The following is an 18,880-nucleotide window of genomic DNA, read 5'->3' as shown; positions in this document are numbered from 1 at the left end:
AGATAGTTGTAGAAAGAGTAAGTAAAGTGGATGCTGGTAGTGTTGAGAAGGAGAATGGAAGTCAACAGTACGTAAGAAGGAAATGGTGGATGAAATGAATAAATACTCTTCTTCTGTCTTCACTATAGAGAATCCAAAAAACAATCCCAGTGATAGTTGTAAATCAGGAGGTGGAAGAAAGGGAGGAAACTGGTGAAGTCACATTCATTAGTGAAGAAGTAATGAGTAAATTGATGAAGCTGTGGATTGACAAAACCATGACTCCTGATGGACTGCATCCTTGAGTTTTAAAGAGTGGGTAATGAGGCGATTGATGTGATGGTGTTAATTTTCTAAAAGTCACAAGATTCTGGAAAGGTTCCATTTCGCCGTAAAGTAGCAAATATAATTCCTCTATTCAAGAAGGGAGGGAGGTAGGAAACAAAAAACAATCATTCAGTTAACTTGACATCTGTCATTGAGAAAGTTTTAGAATCAATCATTAAGGCAGTCATATCTGCACTTTTATCTGGACATGTAACCTACTTTATTTTTGTTGGGAAATACTTGCTTGTTTTAGTTTAAATTAGGTGCTTGAATTAATCTATAGCTTGTACTATCCTAAGAATGACAACATTTTAACTTTATTCTTCTGTTTTATGTTAAGAAGGACTGTAATATTTAACTTTTAACTTTGTTTCTTTATTTTTCTACTTTGTACCTAAGAATTTGTACCTAGGTAACTTTGTACCGAAGATGGTGCCAGGAATGGTGACATCGAACACACTTCACTGTACTCATGTACTTCTGTACTTGAGTACGTGACAATGAAACCTAACTCTAACTCTAATTGTAAGACATTTAGAAAACAGCACAGTAATTGTGCAAAGTCAGCAGAGTTTTATGAAAGGCAAACCATGTTAAATCAATTTATTGGAGTTGGTTTAAGGGATAATGCGTGCTGTGAATGAAGTGGAGCCTATCAACATACAGTATGTGGATTTCCAAAAGGCGTTTGACAAGGTCTCACATAAAAGGTTATTATGGAATGTGGGAATTCACAGTGAAGGGGATAACATACGAGTATGGATAAAAACTTGGTTAGCTAGCACTCAATTTGGTGAAGGCACGATGGCTAAATTTGCAGATGATACAATGATAGATAGAAAGTTATGTCATGAAGAGGGTATAATGTCATTGCAGACTGATACAGATAGGGCTAGTGAGTGGTAAAAAAATCTGACAGATGAAGTGTAATGTGGGAAAACATGAACAAATACACGTTAGCAAGAAAAATAAAAACAGCAAAGTAAAAGCAAATTGCTTAAACAAAGAAAGTCTTCCTAAGTACAGAGGAATTTAAGTGTTCTAGTGGAAGAGTCATATAAAGTTAGTGCACAGTTTCAGCAAGTAATTAAGGCGAAAGAAATGCTGTTGTTTATTCTGACAGAAATTAACCACAAAAATAAGGATGCTGTGCTTCAGTCATGCAAGGCATTGGTGAGATAACTTCTCAAGAACTATGTGCAGTGTTAGTTTCCCTATTTAATGAGGGCTATAAATACATTGGAGGCAGTTCAGAGAAGGTTTACTAGATTGATACCTGGAATGAGTGAATGTCTTATGTTGAAAGGTTAGACAGACTGGGTTTGTTTTTGTTGGAAGTTAGAAGAGTGAGGGGTGATTTGTTTGAAGTGCACTTGAACCTGAATGATCTTGGCAAAATGGACATGGAAAGGATATTTCCTCTTGTGGGTCAGCTCAGAACAAGGGGTCTCTCTTTTAAAATGAGGGGTCATTCTTTTAGGACGTTGATGAGAACTTTTTTTCCTCTCAGAGGACTGAGAGACTTTTGGAACTCTCTGCCTCAGAAAGCAGAGAAGGAGGGGCACTGAATATTTTTAAGATGGATGTAGTTACATTCTTATTTGTTGAGAGAATCAAAGATAATCAAGGGTAAATTGGAATACGGAACACAAAACATAAACAAATAAGCCACTCACCATCCTGACTCAAAAATATATTAGGCCATAAGACCTAAAGATGTAGTGGGGGCAGAATTAGGCCATTTGGCCTGTTGAATATGTTCATCATTCAATCATTGCTGATATGTTTTCAAGCCCATTCTCCAACCTTCTCCCCGTAACCCTTGATCCCTTACTAAACAAGAAACTATTTGTCTCTGTCTTAAATACACTCTATGATTTGGCCTCCACGGCTCTCTGTGGCAATGAATTCCACAGATTCTTCACCCTCTGGCTGAAGAAATTCCTCCTCATTTTGATTCTAATGAGATTCCCTTCATGCTGAGCCTGTGTGCTTGGGTCCTAGTCTCCCTTACAAGTGGAAACATCTTCTTCACTTCCATTCTATCCAGGCTTCTCAGTATTTTGGAAGTTTCAATCAGATCCCTTCTCAAATTTTTAAACTCCATCGAGTACAGGCCCAAAGCCTCAACGACTCCTCATATCATAAGCCCGTCATCCCTAGGATCATTCTTGTAAACATCCTCTGGACCTCTCTAAGGCCAGGACGTCCTTCCTTCTTTACAGAGCCAAAAAACCGCTCTCAAAATTCCAAATATAATCTGACCAAAGCCTTGTACAGGCTCAGTAGTACATCACTGCTTTTGCATTCCTGCCGACATGAAATGAATGCATTAGCCTTCCTAATTGCCAACTGAACATGCACATTAACCTTAAGACAATCTTGAACTAGGACTCACAAGTCCCTTTGTCCTTCAGATTTCCAAAGGCCTTTTGTCATTTAGAAAATAGTCTGCACCTCTACTCTTCCTACCAAAGTACACAACCTCTCACTTTCCAACATTGCATTCCATCTGCCACTTCTTTGGCCACTCTCCTAACCTCTCTAGGGCCTTCTGCAGCCTCTTGCTTCCTCAATGCTACTAGTCCCTCCACTTATCTTTGTATCATCTGCAAACGTTTCAACAATGTCCTCAGTTCATTCGTCCAGATCGTTAATGTGAATAGTTGCGGTCCCAACACTGACCCCTGTGGAACTCCACAAGTCACCAGCTGCCATCCTGAAAAAGACCCCTTTATCCCTACTGTGTGCCTTCTGCCAGACAGCCAATCGTATATCCATGCCAGTGCCCTGCCCCTAACATCATGTGCTCTTATCTTACTAAACAGGCTCCTGTGTGGCACTTTGTCAAATACCTTCTGGAAATCCAAACTGATTATGTTCACTGCCTCTGTTTTATCTAACTTGCTCATTACCACCTCCAAGAATTCCAACAGATTTGTCATTATGACCTTCCCTTGATGAAACAATGCTGATTCAACCCTATTTTACTGTGCACTTCCAAGTATTCACAATCTCATCCTCAATAATGGACCCTTAAAATCTTACCAACGATCAAGGTCAGGCTCACCTGCCTATAGTTTCCTGACTTCTGTCTTCCTCCCTTCTTAAATAGGCGTGTTACATTAGCCATTTTCCAGGCCAGTGATTCCTGAAAGATCACCAACGGCTCCATAATTTCCTCAGCTATCTCCTTCAGAATTTTATAAGTTTACAAATAAATTTTGGGGTTGCACATTTAAAGTCTTTTACAGTCAACGTTAAGCAAAGGGCACAATGTTCCTGTTATAGCGCAGAAAGGTGTTTCAATAACAATGCATTTTTTAAGCAAAAATTTTCCAATACACTTGAAAGTTAAGAAACTCTACTCAGTTAATCTTTCCTAGAATGTCAAAATTCAAGGGTTACAGAGCAGGCTTAAAAATCTGAAGAAAATAAAAAACATCGTCTTTCCAATAACCTGTGATGCGCATCTAATAGTTACAACAAACAAAGGATTGTACATTTAGAGTGTTTTAGAAACAATGCTAAGCAAAGGGTACCATGACATTACTTTCTCAAGTTATGATATATTAAATGGTTTGCATGACATGAAAAGAACAAGAACAACTCTTTATAGCATCTTTAAAGTAATAAAACTTCCCCAGGTGTGTCACATAAGCAGTGTAAAGCAACTTTCACAAGCTTGGAAAAAGAGACAGAGGTTTTAAGAAGCATTTTAATGGAGGAAAGCATTTTGAAGAAGATTATGCCGACTTAGCTACCAAATGGCAGAGCTACTAAAATTGGAGAATCAAATGTGGCACATATATCTCAGAGGGTTGATAGAGGTAGATGTTATTACAGAAATAGCTGATTGAATTTAATGGCCCCTTGGTAGGCATACTTACACTTCAACATCACAAAGATTAACTTCAACTCCTCAGTCACTGCTTGGCAGAATATACTCTTGAAAGTATCAAGATGTGGAGGTGCTGGTGTTGGCCTAGGGTAGACAAGGTCATAAGTCACTCGACTTGACGGGTTGCAACTCAATAGGTTTATTTAAAATCACAAGCTTTCAGAGCGCTTCTTCTTTGTCAGGTAAAGTGACAAAGGAGCAGTGATCTGCGAGCTTGTGATTTCAAACAAACCTGCTGGACTATGACAGGTGACTTCTGACCTTGAAAGTGTCAAAGAGGTGAGAAAAGAGAAGAAAGGCGGGGAAAAATACTATTGCACTGGATAGGCTTTTAGTTTCATAATCACCAGCAATTGGGGTGGCGTTAAATCAAGGGGTTTCATGTAACAATATTGACATGCAACTTATGTCTTAATGAGGGACACATTTTGTAACATAGGCAGATAGGAATTGATCAGTAAATAAGCATGTTGTGACGAAGATTTCTATGGCTTATTGCTGGCATTGATTTCTGGCTATTGATCACGGGGATGCTGTGATGGTGTGTGTGAAGTGGAAGTTAGGGAGTTGATTAGTTGATCCATGTTTAGTTAGGTAAATTGTGCAATATAGAAACCATCCTCACAATCTACTGTCTGACATTTTGCCCAGTTACATGGGGTCCAGCATGCCTTCTCCTTGCATCCTGCTGTTCTTCTTCCCTCTCCTCCTTCCTCAGAGAATATATATTCTCTGCCTGTTACCTTCCAGATCCTGGACATGCTTCAGATCATGAAAGAACTGCCCCGTGCCTGGGTCAGATAGTCTTGTCTCCTCCTTGGCTGAATTCTGACTGCAAGTGAATACCTCCAGAAACATAAGGTGGAGTCCCCACCATCTGGGCAACTGGGAACCAGCTCTCCTTCAGTTTAAGGAGCAGTTCTTCAAGTAGCACAGGCTCAGGACCCATTCTGCTGCCACATACCAGATCTTTGGTGAATGGCGTACTGATGTGTGGACTGAACTTGAGTCAGCTAAGTTTTCTTTCCTGGTGTCACTTCAGCCATGTAATGTCAGGGTACTATAGGATGGAATTGTTCTGGCACCAATAGAGGCCACAATTATATGTCCCATTCTCCTGCCTTACACTACATGCCATGTAGGAAGCATGTTGGTGGCTGGCACAAGTCTTTCATAGCTACAAGTAATGCTAAGTGACCTGATTTTGTGCTCTAACTTAGGGCTTTGATCACAGTGCACAGACAATTTTAAGCAGTGGCCACGATTGCAGTGTTCTGGCTTAGCAAAGTTTTAATGATGTAGTTTTTTTTAAGCAATTGTTTTTCCTGTGTTTATTAATTGAGCTTCCTCAAGCTCTCATTTATTGACATTAAATCTCGAGATAGTGTAAAAGTTAAAGCTCTGATTATACTTTTCAGACTACTGTAAAGACCTTTATTTTTATTTTTCTATAGTTTTGATTGTGGTCTGAAATGGGAAAGGCTCTATTTTAAAAACCAAGGATTGTTGAAGGATTTTTGCAATTTTTAAAAGCAAGTCATCTGACGCTCAGTGTAAGTATTGTTTACACTGTTGCTTGTTAGTGCAGTAGTGGAAGCCTAGTTTGCAGACAAGCTGGTACCAAAGGTTGTGTATGAATGGAACTTTGGCTGATAAGTCACTGATTGGCTTATAGACTAATGACCAGTTGTTGATGACAAAGGCCTCCTGTCTGCCAACAACTATGTGATTGGTTCCCAGGTAGCTGCATAGCTTCGACTGTTGGGGCAGAGCTATCAGGTCTCCTCAAAGGTAGGTGCTGCCTCTTTTCTCGAAAGTATCTCAAGTCTGAACATAGTCCTTATTTCCCCGATCAAGTTGCTGTAAGCTGTGACTTTTAATTGAACAGTGTGAATTGGTCACCCCGTGCCTCCTGAAAACAGGAGAAACTGTTAGGAGAAGGAAGATCAAGAACAGTGTTCTCATCAACAAACTAATCATCTCAGTGATCCTTGTGAACAGGAACCACTAAACCATCTTTCCAGTCTTCCCCTCTGCCCAAAATACCCATGTGTTTTTTCTGTTTCTTTCTAAATATATTTGCAGAGGGAGAGTTTATAGGGAGGTTACAGTCTTAACTCGTAGAATTATATAATCAACAGTTTATAATTATTTGTGTAAATAGGGTCTATCTGTAATAAATAGTCATTTTTGTTAAGTATACAGACCCGATTTCTATCAACCCAGATCTAAAAGACAGTCAAATAGGGTAATTGGGTGTAAAATCTTTAACTTTTGTGCTAAAGGCTGGAATAGTTGGAGTGTGATTTCCAGTGAACCATCCATTGAGATGTGACACTGTCTTTTTTAGTGTTTTTCTGCAGTTACGTTTTCATTCTAACTGAATCATAGTGAAATTTGTAATCAGATGCTAAAGTAATAAATTTATCCAGTCATGTCCTTCAGACGGACTCAGCGTAAATTGAGTGAAAACTCAGCCTTGAAATTTTAGAAATCATGATTCATCAAGTACATTGAAAGGAAGGTCAGAAAATTGTGCCTGTAGCATCCATATGGAATTACCATTGGAAGTTGTGGTTTCGCAGTGTTTGGGACGTGTGTTGATACAGATTGCAGGAGGTTCTTAATGAAGATGGTAACTTCGATCTATGAATCTGACAAGACTCTGCATGAGTTGTTTGGCGGAAGCATCTCCTGGTAATTCTAGTTGTCATGTGATTTTACACTACTTCTCTTTTGACATAGGCCATCTTCCTTACATTTGGACATTAACCCTTTACACTACAATATTAAAGTATCTTTATCCATGCCTACACTTTCATCCCACCTACCTGGGATGGTTGGTAGTTTGGGAATTAAGGGAGTGTGCTGGAGTAAGCATATTGAGAATCAGTCAACATGTGACACAGATTTGACACCAACACTGCCATTTTTAACTTGGCCATCCTAGCCTCTTATAGCTTTAAGGTAGAGTTGATTGTGCGATCAGCTCCTGGAAGAATCACCCAGCAGTGCCACTTGCAATGTTTATTATCAATCGACAAGCGAGTCTTCATGACAGTTTTTTTTTGTTGGACTGGACATTTTGAGGAATTGGTGAAAGTTACTCTGCAGGGAGCGGTGTTGCAAAGGGAGACAAGGTTGGTAGTAAATGCAAGTGTTTTGGTCAGGCCACTGGCTTTCACTCACAGATGCTATCAACACAAACAGTCTTCAGTTATAGCATGGAAAAGGCAGAGGCAGCAAAGAAGAGGAGAAGCTTCTCTCTGAGGAAGGGGAGTGTAGATGATATCTGAGCAGGAAACCTTATATTTCCAGGTTCACTGGAGTATTTTCCTCTCTCCACCCAAGGCAGGAACAATATATACATTGACCTTGTTTGTGGAGGATGCTAATGACAGCATTCAGTGTAGAATCAAACAGCAGGATTAAAGAACAATCAGTTTGGGTTTTTGTTTCTTTACAGACTGGTTGAGGAGAAGGCCAAGTCAGACATTGTCTTTAGGTATATTCTTCAGTGTAAAACTATTTATTGCAGATGTTTTTCTAATCAGCCTATTCAGAGATGTTATTACACACCTCTGGAGCAGGTAGGACTTCAACTTTGCCTCCAGGCTCTGAGGTAGGGACACCACAAGAGGCCCATCTCTGGTAGATCTTAGACTGGATTGATGTTATGCTAATTGATTTATACCAGTGCATCACATGATCCTGCACTGTTTGTTATATATTAATATAAATATACATGGCAATCATAGATATCCCAGGCTCTGTTGAATTAGATAAGGACAAGTCTATCTTTGTGTGTTCATGTACATGTGTGCTCAAGGCTCTCACGGGTGGTGAGTCTGTAGTATTCTTCCAGAATGTAACTCCTGCACCCCCCCCCACCTCCACTGTGATATTTATACTCAGTGATATGCAGCTCTGTGACTGCTAGTTTGCTATGGGTCCTAATGCCCAGATGTAACATCTACCAGTTTGACCAGTAGCCTCAGAGTAGACTAAAGGTGACAAGAGGCCAGTGGCAGTGGTTATTCTGGCCCTGAATTTCTTTGTTTTGAGATTCATCCAGGACACAGCAGGTGACATTTATTATTTCTTACGTTTTTTAGATTACTCCCATATCAAGAAATTTTGTATGCAAAGTTTTGAGGAATACAGATAGGATAGAAATGAAGGACCTTTTCCCCAATGTAGAGGGATCAATAAGCAGGGGACATAGATGTAAGGTAAATGGCAGGAAGTTTATAAAATCATTAGGTACAGGAGAGGCCCTTAGACCCAGGGGATTTAGGGAGAAATATTTTCACCCAGAGTGTGGTGGGTTTCTGAAACGCGGTACCTGAAAGGATGGTAAAGGCAGAAACTATCACAACATTTAGAAAGTATTGAGATGATTACTTGAAACATCATAGCATCGAAGGCTGTAGGCCAAATGCTAGAAAATGGGACTTGAGTAATTAGGTGCTTGATGACGAGAGCTGAAGTGTCTCTTGCCATGCTGTGAAACTCTAAGAATCTAAAGGTGACAGACACTCCTCATTTCAGGAAAGGGGAGTCTTTTGCCTTAACACAGTAATGCCCATGACTTCACCAGGATAACAGGCATCATCCTGTAGTGCTCACTGGAGCACAGTCCTGATCTATGGTGATTGGCTGGATCCTCCTAAATTTTATGCACATGAGGTGTACGAGTCCACAGTGAGTACCACAAGAGGAAGGGAGAAAGCAGCTGCCCGAGCCACATTCTGACAGAACTGTCTCTAATCATTTGACCAGTGTTCATGTGAAGACAGGCCAACTCAATGTTGCACATTAATCATGACAGCCCTGGATAAATGAGGCGATTACAGACAGCCCTGCCAGAATATAAGCCTCCTCTCTTCCTCCTGTTCCTCTTCCTTTCCCTCCATCTACTTTTCCTTTTAATGATGGTCAGCTTGTGGAAAATTCAGCAGGTCACAAAGCAATAGGTTGCTTCCGAAGAGTACTGAAGGTTTCCTTCAAGCCAGGTGAGGTAGCAGAATGCCAACTTCAGCATGGTCCACTATGTGAATGTATGCAGTCCCCAATCCCACTTTCTCTCTGTTTTTTGGGTCTCTCTGTGAGCTGTTGAAAAGATCTGGAAAGATTCAGATCTACATCTTCTCTCAAACTTGACTTCAAAATTCCTGAACTTCTCACATCATCAAGATTGGGTGGCTACTGGCAGAAGCCAGAAATATCAAACACACACAACGTCTCTAAGCTTGCTAACCCTTCAGCATACACGTGCACAAATCTGTGAGGGCTCAAACCTGCCTGGTCTGCTAATATAATTATAATGAATGTCGCATTCCTGGTGTGGCAGTTGGATTAACCACTATCAAGTTAACATCATAATTACCAGTAATACTTGGACTAACAACTAATATTTGCAACATAATACCCGGTATAAGTATATACTTTAAACTTCTGCAAGCTGAGGAAACCAGACCTGTCGGAGACATCTCTACTCAGGAAAATCCCAGGTTCATCCCAGGATTGGGACAGTAGAGGACCCCTAGACAAGCAGTTAGCAAAACAATGGAGTATATTTAAAGTAAAAATTGATCTTTTCTTTAGATTAAGTCAGAAGTCACACGACACCAGCTTATAGTCCAACAGGTTTATTTGATAACACAAGCTTTCTGCCTATGTATTCTGTACCTGTGCACTACCCTCCACTTTACATGACGAAGGAGCAGCGCTCCAAAAGCTTGTGGTAGAAACCTCACCTGTTGCACACCTATAAATGTGTTGGACTGTAACCTGGTGTTATGTGACTTCTGACTTTGTCCACACCAGTCCCACACTGGCACCTCCACATCTTGTTTAGATTAAGTAGTGTTTAAGGTCAAAATGGTAAGGTCAGGACCATAGTTTATATATGTAGTATTCTTTAAATGAGAGGAATTAACCCTAAAAGAAGCAACTTAAGTTTAAGTCATGGCAGGACAGCTCAGTCAGGTGGAATGCGATGGGGGAAATCAGGGACACTTTCAGTGTCTTGGGTGATCACGCGAGCAGGAAGTGTATCCAGTTGTAGCTATTTGAAATTCACATATTAGACCTGGAACAGTAGCTGGAGTCACTTTGGAGCAACCAAAAGACTTGGGCCTTTGTGGAAAGCACGTACAGTGAGGTAGTCACACTGCAGGTAAAGAATGTATAGGCAGAAAGGGAATGTGTAACCATTAGACAAAGTAAAAGCACTGGGCGGGTGGTGTAAGAGTCGCCTTGGACCAGCTCCTTCTCAAACAGCTTTTACATTTTGCTGGCTGGGGTGTTTTCTCATGGAAATGCAACAAGAGCCAAGTTGATGGCATCAAACATGTCTCAGTTGCATTGGGGTGGAGAAAAACATTGGAAGAACAATAGTCACAAAGGGAACAGATACACCTTTCTATGATGGTAGATGTGACACCATGATGCCAGGCTCAAGGTATTCTGAAAGGGAAGGGTAAACAGCTAACAAACATGCTTATGAGCTCAGGAAAAGGTGAATAGGCTGCATGAATGTGTGTTGGAGAAATGGTATAGGAGGCAGAAATTTAGATTCTTGAGGCATTGAGACCAATTCTGGGGATGATAGACTGATACAAGTTGGATGGGTTGTACCCCAGCAGGACCAATACCATCACAAAGGCATTCATCAGGAATGTGGGGATGGTTTACAAGGAGATTTTTTTCCCCCATTCATTCATATCATTCTTACCAAGACTGTTATGGACAGATACATTTGTGAGAGGTACATAGGTAGAGGATGAGGTCAGGTAGATTTTTCCTCTCTTGCTTGTTCCATCACTACATGCCACATAACCAGAAGAGCATCTATGTCATTTAGGACTCAGCCAGCTCGATGGTAGTATTGCTACTGTGTCAGTCATCAGGATGGAATTCCCCCACAGTGTACGTTCTTGCCCTTGCCACCCTTAGCACTTCTTCCACATGGCGTTCAGTAAGGAGTAGAACTGATTCATCAGCAAGAGTGCAATAGTAATCAGCAGGAGGTTCCTGAAGCTGGGTTTGACCTGATACCCTGAGAATTCAGGAGCCCTGGAGTAAATGTTGAGACTCCAAGGAAACCTTTGTCCTGACTGTACCCCAGTGTAACACCTCCAGCAGGCCTGCAATGCCCAGGAATGGTGACAGTGGTGTCTGCTACAATATCTTTGTCTCAGAATGTTATTTGATTAAGTCTATGAGATAACTCACCCAATTTTGACACAATATCTCAGATGTTAGTCAGGAGGACTTTTCAGGGTTGACAACATTGACAAAGGTTCACATAATTCCAGTACTTAGGTCACCGTCAGGTTGTTCATTGAACCCTACAGTGTGGAAACAGGCCATTCAGCCCATCAAGTCCACACCAACCCTCCGAAGTGCATCCCACCCAGACCCATTCCCCTACCCTACTCTCTCCCTGTAACCCTGCATTTCCTATGGCTGATCCACCTAGCTTGCACATCTTCGGACAGTGGGAGGAAACCGACGCAGACACAGAGAGACTGTGCAAACTCCATACAGCCAGCCGCCCGAGGGTGGAATCAAACTCAGATCCCTGGTGCTGTGAGGTAGCAGTGTTAACCACTAACCCACCATGACTCCCTATCTGGTTCATCTGGTTTAATTCCTTTCAGAATTTTGTCTAGCGGTTTGATGTAAGTGTATGGTTTTCTAGGCAATTTCAGATGACATTTAAGACTGAACCACATGTAGGTATGAAGTCAAATGGATGCCAGATCAACTAAGCTGCCAGATACCCTTCCCTAAAAGATATTTTGGAATAAGATGGATTTTTGTGACAATCAACATTCGTTTTACGGTCAACATTAGATTAGTTTTTAATTCCAAATTTATTTTCATTGAATTCAAATTCCACTAGCTGCCATGGTGGGATTTAAAATATCCCAGAGCACTAGCCTAAGCTTCTTCAATAGCTAAGAACATTATAAAGTAATTATAAAGTTTGCAGTGCCGGCATGACTTGTGTTTCCACGTTTGTCAACTCCTAGCTGCATTCAGAAGTTTTTTTTCCATTTGCCAAGAGTGAATGTCTTTGCATTCTTCTGAGGGACGTATGCAGACTTGTTCAAACTTGTTCTTCAAGTGCTAAACACCATGAGGAAGACATGTTTTGTATGAGTGTTGCTACACAATATGGAGAATATTGAAGAACTGATTTTCCTCATGTTCGTGAATTTGTTTTTATTTCTTGCTCTGCTGAAAGGTTTCAGGCACCTCTCCTCACGTGTCTGGCATTGTTTCATCTCTCGGGAAGATATAATGCTTTGCACAATGTGGAATTCTTCGTACTGCATATCAATTTCTTCAAAATTGACACATGAACACCATTGCATAATTCTTCAAAGGACACAGTATTCATAAGGGTTAATTTGGACATTTCGTTCTGAAGCCGTGGTTAGGCAAGTCATATGTGTAGCTCTCAATTACATCTTGACTCTTGTCGAAAGTTAAAAGGTCTTTCTGTTATTACTACATCTGGTGGTTAATTGCTTCAGTCTGTCATTCACTGCAAACCCTGAAAACATGTCCCAGTCTTTTTCTCCAGATTCCTGTTTGTGTGGCTCATTCAATAAGAGGACATTCAATAAGAAGTCCTGTCTTCTAAAGGTTCAAAACAGCCTTGAATCATGAAAGAATAGCAAGAAAAGAAAGTAAGGTTCAGCTAATTCAACAACAGCAGCAATCTCCTTTACCCTGAATATCTCCATAATGGTGCAGTCTACCTCATCTACGTTTTGAGAGTAGCTTACCAAAGGTTTCTCAGCATTTCAAGAAACTGTCAAAACTGACAAGAGAGAAAGTCATCAGGTCAGAAATTGTGACAGAACTCTCTCAGGTGCTGTTCTACATGTGGAAATGCTAAATATCCCATGGGAATGATGTTTTCTGTGTCAAAATTAAGATTTCTGGCAAGGCACTTGTTGCATTGTGCAAAATATGAACCAAAATGTTGGCTGAAATAAAATCCTTTGAAATATGTTTTAACTTTCAGGAAACTCTGTTGTGTTTTCCATAATTAATATTTGCATTGTCAGTTGAATACTGAGTGAGTATCCCTCAGCTGAGATCAAAGTTTGGCCAATATTCCTGATTGCTTCTGAAATTTACTTGCTATCACTATTGAAACGGAACAGCAAATGCTGGGCCCCTCTACTCAACATTGAAATATCTCAGGACTAAGGAAAAACTCTGCTGTCTACTTTTATTTAAAGCATCATTTGCCTTAAAAGAAGAAAAATGATTTCCTTTAGTGTAATCAAAGCGTTTGTAGAATAATAGATTGGTTACAGTGAAGAGGAGACCAGTCAACCCATTGTGTCTGTACTGGTCTGCTTAAGGAGCAATTCATCTAGTGCCACGCCCATACCTTCTCCCCGCAAAATCCTGCATTTTTTTCCTTTTCAAACAATGGTCCAATTGCCTTTTGCGACACTGACTTGACCTTGCTGCCTCTGTACTCTCAGTCAGTGCAATCCATATTCTAACCACATGAAGATGTGTTCCCTCAGGTCACCATTGCTTCTACTGGCAGATATCTTAAATACCTGACCTCAGCTTCTCAAATCTTCTATCGGAATGAATAGTTTCTGTGCATCGACTCTATACAGTCCCTTCACAGCTTTGAACACCTCTAATCATATCTCTTCTCAAACAAACTTATAGAATCATTGAGTTATACAGCATCGAAACAGGCCCTTCAGTCCAAGTTGTCTACGCTGACCAGATATCCTAAACTGATCCAGTCCCATTTGCCAGCATTTGGCCCATATCCTTCTAAACCATTCCTATTCACATACCCATCCAGATGCTTTTTAAATGTTGTAATTGTACCAGCCTCCACCAACTCCTCTGGCAGTTCACCATGGAAAAGTCTCTCACCATGGAAAAGTCACTGTAGAGTTCCGTATCAACATGTGAACTACAGGTGATACTCCTAAATGACTGGTGGTGTCTCATGGCATGGTAGACTCCCTATAGTTCAGCAGCTGTCACTCTATCATGTTGAGGCATCGGAGATGATTTTAAAAAGGAGTTCAATGATGTACCTGGCAAAGTGTGCTGATTCACACTAACCTGACATTGAAATCCCAACATTACAAAGTCCAGGATGCATGATTTTCTCTCTCTGCCCACTTTTTGGAATGAAACCACATCCTTTTGTCCAATCCACATTGAACAATATACTGCTAATTTTTTGAATTAGTGAATGATGCTGGCTGGCAGGGTGTGGCTGTGATGACGATAATGCTAGGATCTGGCTTCAATTATGTAAGAGCTCAGTCACTCCACACTTGGAGTACTGTGAGCAGATTTACTCTCCTGATCTCCAGAAAGATATTATAGATATAGAAGGGTTGAAGTGAAGGTTCATTAGACTAATCCAGGGGATGGTGGGGCTGACAAGTGCTTGGGAAACTGGGCTTGTATTCTCTAGAGTTTCTAAAAACAAGAGGTAATCTCATTGAAACATACAAAACAGTGAAAGAGTTATTCAGGGTAAATGTAGATAAGATGTTTCTCCTGGTTGGGGAGCCTAGAATGAACGGCACAATTTAAAAATAAGGGCAGTGCCATTTAGGACCAGGATGAGGATATTCATTTTTACCCAGAGGATGGTGAATCTTTGGAATTCTCTACCCTTCAGGGCTGTGGCAGCTCAGTCTTTGAATACGTTTAGATGTTGGTAGATTTCTGATTACCAATGGGGTAAAGTGTTATGGAGATGGTGTGGGGAAAAGTCATTGAATACTTCAATCAGCTAATGATCATTCTAAATGGTGAAGCAAGGTACGATGGGCTGAATGGCCTACTCCTGTCCTTGAGTACTTGGCACAATGGCAATGATGCTGACTGAATGGCATTGGCATTAGCCAATGAAGCAGGTAGGACAGTATCATGAACCAATGAGGCCAGTGTCAATAAGGATTCGGGACTGGTTAAAGTGGACCTTTGCTCATTGATATATACTCACACCGAACTGGAACTGATCATAACTAACATTTAATGAGGTTGCAGGGCGATCGTTTCTAACAACACCGCTTCTAAATGATTGATTTTACAGTAGTTAATTTGTGATTCATTACTATATTGGGTAAGAAAAGGACAGGCCTTCCCCCCCAGTTTCCAAATCTGACTTGAGGTGGGTTTTGGGGTTGGGGTGGGGGGCTGGAGGTCAGTAGCTGCTTGTGCTCGAGCTCATGTCTTCAGTACTATTGCCAGAATGTTGTCCGGGCTCGTAGCCTTTGCAATATCCAGCAACTTCAGCTGTTTCTTGATATCACACGGAGTGAATTGGCTCAAGACTGGCATCTGTGATGCTGAGGGCCTGTGGAGGTGGTCAGGATGGATCATAACTCATAGAATCCCTACAGTGTGGAAGCAGGCCCTTCGGCCCAACAAGTCCACACCGAACCTCACAGCATCCCACCCAGACCCATCCCGCATAACCCACCTAATCTACAGATCCCTGAATGCAATGGGCAATTTAGCCTGGCCAATCCACCAAACCTGCACATCTTTGGATTTTGGGAGGAAAATGGAGCACCCAGAGGAAACCCACACAGACACAGGGAGAAACTCCACAGTCACCTGAGGTGGAATCGAACCCGGGTCCCTGGTGCTGTGAGGCAGCAGTGCTAACCACTGAGCCACTACCATCTGCTCAAGACTGTTGCAAATGCCTTATCTTTTGCATTGATGTGCTGGACTCCCCCATATTGAAGATCGGGATATCTGCCGACTCCCTCTCATGTAAATTGTTTCGTTGTCCATTACCAATCATGGCTGGATTTGGAAGGACTGGTTATAGGAAACCTTAGCTCCAGTGATAGTATTTAGTTCTTTGTGTTGCCTCACCAGCATGAAACCTCATGTGTGTAGATGCCTGGTGTTGCGGCTGGCATGTTCCCTGAAACCCCTCATTGAACCAGGGTCAGTCTCTGAAATTGATTGCAATACTTGAATGAGGGAAATGTTGGCCTGCACTGGTTTTCTCACGGCCTGCTGCAGGCAGATATGCACCTGCATTGCTACATTCAGTGCTTCTTCCAAATGGTATTCAACATGAAGAAGAAATCGTTCATCCTAAGGGAGGGCAGAAGGTCATACATCTTTAACGAGAGCAGTAGCAGTTCAATTTAACTGGGTGACATACAACACCAGGGTCTGGGCACATTGCTGGGAGTAAGAATAAAGGTCATCCTGAGAGATGGCAGGTTTCCAGTAACCCGGTACTTGCATCATCCTTTTCCCTACTGCAGGACACTTTAGCTGGGTGGCTCACCAAACACAGATCCCATCCCTAAACAAGCCTTTAAATTACATGCAATGTGAATCTTGGACCATTAGGTCACCATTAAACTAGCTTTTTAATTCCAGATTTTTATTGAATTACGTTACATCATTTACCATGGCAGGTTCTGAAATCATAATCCCAGAGCCTAACTGAATTAGTACCTTGAACTTGTCGAATAGGGCTAGCTGGTGATTGTCTGATGTGACCAAGTACACTTCAGTCCCCTCATTTTCCTACCTTGATTGATTGTCCCCACCATTCCAGAGCACCAGGTTTTTCCCACATTACTTCTCCATGACCCTGGCGCTATCCTCCTCCCTCCTTGGATCCATCTACTCTTCCAGGCTCCTGTCCCTATAGCATGCCCTGTCGACAATGTGACGTAGATTTTATGTTGGAGGTAGGACTTCACTAACAAAAAACGTTTTGCACTAATAAACATTCACCACATACAAATGTATTAAAATGGGAATGTTGAATGGGCTGATGTGAGGCTCAATAGGCTCCCAACATGCTGTGGAACATTGAAATATTTAAGTTTTACATCCTGTCTAAATCAGTACATCAAATTTTCCAGACAGCTGTCTGAATTTTTCTTTCCTTTATTAGTTTGAACTCTTGTCTCTTTATTCTACAGAACATTAGAGTTTACAATGCAGTTAGAGGCAGTTCTGTCCTCCTAATGACAGAGTTTCCAGCTATTCAACTGGAGCTATCTAATGTCCAATCATTTGTTGGTCTTCTGTCCTTGTCAAATTGATCTATAAGAATAATGTTCTGGATCAGTGGCTCTCAAATGTATTTGGATGAAAGATCTCTTTCCAATAGTGTCATGAACAGTTACTTCCTATGGTATGTAAGACTACTAAATGTAGATAGAGTTGTAATAATGCTTTCAAGGAAACAAGTATTCACTTAGACCCATCATAGAGAGCAGCACTCTCTTTGCTGTAATCATTCTAAGACTTAGTAGCTTCAGAGTCAGAGAATTGTTGATTCAAACCTCACTTCAGTGAATTACTAAGGTAACAGTTTAGCGGTGCTGCCTTTGAGATGAAGCATCAAACTGAAAATCCATCTGTTGATGTGAAAGACCCTGAGAAAGGGAAGTTTTCCTGTTCTCTGAGCAAGACTCAACCCTCAAACAACACTCTTAAGAACTAATTTTTTTTATTCATTCACGGGATGAGGGCGTCGCTGGCTAGGCAGCATTTATTGCCCATCCCTAATTGCCCAGAGGGCAGTTTAGAGTCAACCACATTGCAGTGGGTCTGGAGTCACATGCAGGCCAGACCAGGTGAGGATGGCAGTTTCCTTCCTTAAGGGACATTAGTGAACCAGATGGGTTCATAGTCATCATTAGACTCTTAATTCCAGATATTTATTGAATTCAAATTCCATCATCTACCACGGTGGGATTCAAACCCAGGTCCCCAGAACGTTATCTGGGTCTCTGGATGAACAGTGCAGCATTAATACCACTAGGCCATTGCCTCCCCCTAAATTGACTGAGCATGCAGGTCATTTTGCTATTTTGGATCTTACTGTGTACAAAATGGCTGCCACATTTGCCTATATAATGATACTGAATACATGTTAAAATTATTCCAAAGAGACTTGGAATATCTTCTTTCATTTTGTACTGTAAGATACATTTCACATGCCTCCTCTCACAGCTGGGCAGCCTGATTATGACTTATTCTCCTAATTCTTTCTTTTGAGGGTAAAAATTGGGATTGTATCTCTTCTCTCATTCCAGAGTTTGAAAGTAACAGCTTGTGGTAAATGACACTGGGAGAAGCCTGCATAAAGTTGGCAGCTTGCTCACTGCCTCAGTGAGAGTGGTGTGTGGGCATTGGCTAAAGTTAAAATTAGAGTTCACTACACAAATATGGGTGGCACGGTGGCTCAGTGGTTAGCACTGCTGCCTCACAGTAGCAGGGACACAGGTTCAATTCCACCCCCAGGCAACTGTCTACATGCAGTTTGCACATTCTTCCCGTGTCTGTGTGGGGTTTCTGCTAGGTGCTCTGGTTTCCTCCCCCAGTCACAAAGATGTGCAGCTTAGGTGGATTGGCCATGCTAGATTACCCACAGTGTCCAGGCAACAGATAAAAGGTCAACACACACAAGTATTTAAGTGATAACTTCTTGACACACATAGAAAGTACATGTACCAATGACATCAAGCCTTGATGTAACAGTGATTACACACGCTTGGCTTTCTTTGACCATGTTTTTTTTTCCCAGTCATGGGGATGTTAAAGTGCTGGAGACACAAAATGTGTGGGGCCATCTTTTTAAAAAGTTTACTACTGCAAATA

This window comes from Rhincodon typus, chromosome 20 (assembly GCF_021869965.1).
Source record: "Rhincodon typus isolate 14 chromosome 20, sRhiTyp1.1, whole genome shotgun sequence".
NCBI classification, from domain to species: Eukaryota; Metazoa; Chordata; class Chondrichthyes; order Orectolobiformes; family Rhincodontidae; genus Rhincodon; species Rhincodon typus.
This window is presented reverse-complemented; position numbering follows the sequence as displayed.